This window comes from Carlito syrichta, unplaced genomic scaffold, assembly GCF_000164805.1.
Source record: "Carlito syrichta isolate Samal-C Ts95f unplaced genomic scaffold, Tarsius_syrichta-2.0.1 Scaffold315497, whole genome shotgun sequence".
NCBI lineage: Eukaryota > Metazoa > Chordata > Mammalia > Primates > Tarsiidae > Carlito > Carlito syrichta.
Genome location: NW_007259593.1, coordinates 286,027 through 291,074, shown reverse-complemented (window position 1 = coordinate 291,074; position 5,048 = coordinate 286,027). Strand labels below are relative to the sequence as shown.

At 54.0% G+C, this 5,048-nt stretch overlaps 1 protein-coding gene across 2 annotated transcripts in view; it reads right to left on the bottom strand.

The window, feature by feature from the left end:
• Positions 1-5,042, bottom strand: part of TMEM130 (transmembrane protein 130) — a 23,837-nt gene extending 18,795 nt beyond the window's left edge. Inside the window, exon 1 of one of the 2 annotated variants that reach the window (XM_008072897.1) lies at positions 5,036-5,042. The gene's annotated coding sequence lies outside the window, so the exon portion shown is untranslated. Of the gene's footprint in view, positions 1-4,506; positions 4,590-5,035 lie in introns of those variants that run through there. The other variant, XM_021706384.1, reaches the window with a different exon arrangement.
• Between the last annotated feature and the right edge of the window lie 6 nt (positions 5,043-5,048).

Here is a 5,048-nt window from a genome sequence, read left to right as displayed (position 1 = left end):
TGCACTCCAGTCTGGGCAACAGAGTGAGACTCCAACTCAAAAAAAAAAAAATTAAAATAGGCCAGGCACAGTGGCCCATGCCTGTAATCCCAGCACTTTGGGAGGCTGAGGCAGGAGAAATGCTTAAGCTCAGGAGTTCAAGACCATCCTGGGCAACATAGCAAGACCTCATCTCTACAAACAATTAAAAAATTGACTGGGCATAGTGGCACACACCCAAGTCCCAGCTACTTGGGAGGCAGAGTCAGAAGGATCACCTTAGCTCAGGAAGGCAAGGTTGAGGTGAGCATGATTGTCCCACTGCACTCCAGATGGAAGACAGAGTGAGACTCTGACTCAAAAAAAAAATTAAAATAATCAATAACAGCCATTATGACCTTATTTGGTCATTTCCTTCTCTCTCTCTCTCTGTGTGTGTGTGTGTGTGTGTGTGTGTGTGTGTGTGTGTGTGTTTATTTTTAAGACACAGGGTCTCACTATGTCTGGGCTGCTCTTGAACTCCTGGCATCAAGTGATCCTTTCGCCTCAGCCTCCCGAGTAGTTGGGACTACAAGGGTGAGCCACTGCACTTGGCCATATTTTTTTTTTTTTTTTTTATCTGAGATTATATATGTCACTTGTTTCCACTTCTGTATCATGGGAGTTTTCCTGAATCATTATTCTTCAGTTATTTTAGATCGCTGCATCATATTTCATCATATAAACAAAGTAAGATGTTTAAAACGAGGTTTATTTCCATCATCAAAGCAATACACATGCACGCAGAATATTAGCACCGTCCCGTTATCCTTCTTCCCAAAGACAACGACTGCTCTCCAACCATTTCCACCTGTGTCTTTTCCACACATAGAAGTTTCTCATGTCGTCATAATCACATTCTACACATAATTTTGAATTATTCTCTATTCACATGAAAACATATCCAAAGCAAGTCTGTTGTTTTCACTAATACCAATTTCAGTGTTTGTATAATAATCCCTCGAGTAGATACATCTTAATTCATACAACCCTCCGCTCTGGCGTGACTACTGCCCATCTGAGCGTGGAATGTTTTTCCTGTGAATTGGTTCTTTCTTCAGGTGAGATTTCTACAGGGGATAATGTCAGAGAGTGACCAGGCATGGGGAGGAGCACCCAGTAGGGTGCAGCGGCATCTGCAGAGAAGGGTGAGGGGCTTTGAGCCCCTTCTGCTCCTTCCACACACCACCCACCTTCCCGACCACACTCACCCCTCCTGTGGCCTCAAATGCCTCCTACATGCTGATGGAGCCCAGTGACATAGACCAACTCCTGAGCCCAAGGCCCTACAGTGAGCAATAGGGCAGTTACCAACCACATGAAGTTTAGTTTAATCAGATGTAATTCCTTAACTTTAATTTTTTTTTTTTTTTTTGAGTTGGAGTCTCACTCTGTCGCCCAGACTGGAGTGCAGTGGCTGTTCCCGGCCACCGCAGCCTCGACCTGCTGGGCTCCGGCGATCCTTCCGCCTCAGCCTTCTGAGTAGCCGGAACTACAGGCGCGCGCTTCCACGCCCGGCTGATTTTTTGATTTACTGTAGAGACGAGGTCTCGCCAAGTTGCCCAGGCGGGTCTCGAACCCACGGGCTCAGGCAATCCACTCACCTCAGGCTCCCAAAGCGTGGGATTACAGGCTGAGCCACTGAGCCCGGCTGCTTAACTTTAATTTAAATGAAAAATTCAGTCAATTGCCCTAGCCACATTTCAAGTGCTTAACAGCCACACACGGCTAGTGGCTATTCTTCTGGACAGAGCACACAGAGAACATTCTGTCACTGCCCAAAGTTCTACTGAGCGGCACTGGTCTAACCCCTCTGGATTTCTCCTCACTTTACCTCTCTGTCTGGGTTAGAGGATGCAGCTATCCCAAGAATCGATCCATCCTCAAGCCTTTGCCATTCTAATTCCTCCCTTCTGAGCACATTCTCCTCCACTCCATCACCACTAACATGGCTTCAGGCTGACAGTCAGCCATATCAGGAGTTCTGCTTCATCCTCCCCCCATCCCTGGTGCTGCCTGACACTCAGGCACCCCCATCAGTGAACTTTCTGCATGGTACCTCTGATCATGGACTAGCCTCAGGGTGGAGTCCAGATTTACATCTTGGAGCACCCATGCTGAAGCCAACCATTTAATGCTTTTAGTTCCCGCACGTGCTCTGCCTTCCTGGCCTCAGGGCCTTTGCACACGCTAGGATGGCCTTTTCCACCGACTTGCCCATAGATAGAACCTCTTCCTTGTTACCTCTGGTCCCCTCAGTGCTTTCCCAACAGCCTGAGCCCACAGTTTTCACAACTCCATGGGGGAAGGAAGGTTTCTTTTTCTCCTCCACTGTACTTTGAACTTCCTGGAGGACAGGCATCTCTCCTGTCCTCAGCACACTGTTTGGCACACAGTAGGTGTTCGGTACTGCTGCCACCCAATGGCACCTGGAGAGCAGTGTGCAGCAGAGAGACTGGCTCAGGGGAGTGTTCACCCAGGTGGTCTTGATGAGTTTCTTCCGTGTGCCCCATTCCTACATGTGCTGGGATGGCCCAGAAAAGCAGGACCTGACCTCACAGGAGGCCTGTGGGACTCACAGCAAGACCTGGAGGTGAGCTTGTTCTCAGCGTGTCCCGCTCACTTCAAAGCAACATCACCCGTCCCTCCCACTGAGGGGTCCACTGCGTCTCCTCTGGCCCATGTCACTCATTCACTGTTCTGAACCTCTTTCCCTCAAGACCATTCATAACCATTTTTGGGGTTATAAAGTCATTTGAGTCAAGAACCAAGGTCACTTCGAGGAAATGCTGGCATTGGAAAAGGGACCTGCCGTGTCTTAACCCCAAAGAGAGAATCCCAGGCGCGGTAGTGGAGGGACTTGAGGCCTCCATGGGCCACTGCTGCTGCCTGGGGCCACCCTGCAAGTCTGTGCTACTCTGGCGAGTTCCCTTCGGCTGGGAGGCAGCATTTGGCCAAGCTGCGCAGGAAGAGGAGAGCGGATGAGAGGCCAACCCCTCCCTTCCCCCTCTGGCTCCTGGTACCCCCTCCCCTCCTCTGCTCCCCCCCACCCCTGTGGAGAGCGTGGGCTGAGCCAGGCTGGCAGGTGGCAGGGACATTCGGCTGCATGCTAATGGCCAAACAGCATCTGCAGTGAGACAGGCGCATGTCAGCCCAAGCCCAACGCAGATCCGTTGCCAGGGGGACAGAATCAGGAGGGCAGCCGCTGGGGCTGGGAGCAGGGAGGGTGGGGGCGGGGAGGCACCAGGTCTGCTGCAGACGCTGTCGCCTTAGACATGGCCCAGCTCGCGGAAGCCCCCCAGCCTGTGGGGCCACAAGGAGGCTCCAAGGGCATTTTTGCTCAGGCTAGTTTTTAAAAGGTGTCTCACAGGCCCTGGGTGATGCTGCCACTTCCTCAGCACTCTCTGAGGTGTCCAGGACATCCGGGGCTGGAATGGGCCATGAAGGCTTTGCTAAGTGTGGAGGAAGGAACCAAACCCTGAGCCTATGGCTCTACCCATCAAATGCATTCTTTCAGGTTGGGGAGGCTTGGGGGAGGCTTGGGGGCGACAAGGCCTTGGAGGATGGAAAAGCCAAGGCAGGGGTTTGGGGGACTTCACCCCCTCCAAGTGACCCAGAGCTAAAGGGACCAAAGCAAAAACAGAAGAGGCAATTGCCCCTAAACCTCAGCCCATGGAAGAAGCACCCACCAGGCCCCCAGGACTTCAACTTGGAGCCCACACCTTCTCCAGCAACACAGCAGGCAGGGCCTGAACGTTCTAGAAAATGGCTACGCCAGCCCTTCCACACAGCACATGCAGACCTCCCAAAACTCTTCCCAAGGGTACCTCTGGGGTCTGGATAACGCATCCTGAAATTAATTAGTGATCCAGTACGTGTACTTCTGACATAAATCCCTGGCTCCCTGGAAGGGGAAGGATGGAAAAGACTTTGGATCCTCTATTTCCCCCCACAGGTGAGGGAGATGGTGTGGGCCCCAGGTCCTATTGCCAGCCACTGCGATTTTGACCACATCAAGGGTACAGGCAACCAACCTGGGAACCACACGTGATCTCTAATGAATTATTACTATTTTTAAAATGTAGAACACGAGGATTTCTGGACACAAATACCCCTAATGGGCAAGAGACCTCTCTTCTATACGAATTCCCAAGGAGTTGCAGGTGATTCCGACCAAGCACAGTTTCCACAAAACTCTTATAATTCATCCCGGTGTCGCAGGCTTTTGTTTTACCTGTGGGCTTTTCTTTCACAAAGTTGCATTCACCCCTTCATCTCTCTACCCCTCTTTTCTGGGGTTGGGGGAAGGAATGGAAAATATTGGGTTATTTAACCCCCTTAGCTGCCCACGTCCCACCTGTCCCTCGACAAGTCTCTGGCCTGGGTCCTTTTATGGATCCCAAAATGTGGCAGAAAGGTAGGCCCAGGCCTTCCGGAGGTGGGGAAGTGGGAGCGGTAGAAAGACGACCGGGTGGGCACCGGGTCTGCCCCGGAGAAAACTGCCGGCCCCGGGTCCATTTTGGAAATCGCTCCCGGAGAGGAAATGGCAGGCGGGCCTCCTGGGCGCCCAAACCGCACGTCCCCAAAGCCAACGGCAGCCGGGTGAGAAACCTCTCCGCATGAGGCGACGTTTTCAGGCCAAAGCGCTGCTCCGTGGGTCACCCGTCCGTGCTCCCCGGGGGGCTGTGGCGCGATGCCCGAGCCCGGCGCAACCCGGCCTCCCGCCTCGTGCGTCCCTCCCCCTCGGTGCAGTCGGCATCGCGACGGATGCGCCCGCCACCCCGCAAGGCCTCCAGCGCGGGGAAGATCGGGCGGTGGAAGCGGGAGCCGAGGGGTGCGGGGAGCCCCCTCCAGTGCCGGGATGACCTCCGGGGAGACAGACGGGGGGAGGGCGGAGAGGGCGCCGAGGGGACCTCCGGGGAGGAGGCCACTGCGCCCCCTCCGCAGCCCGGCTGGGGGAGACGACCCAGGCCCCGGGCGGGCTGCGCGGCGGGGAGGGCGGGCGGCCCGGCCTTACCTGCGGCCACCCT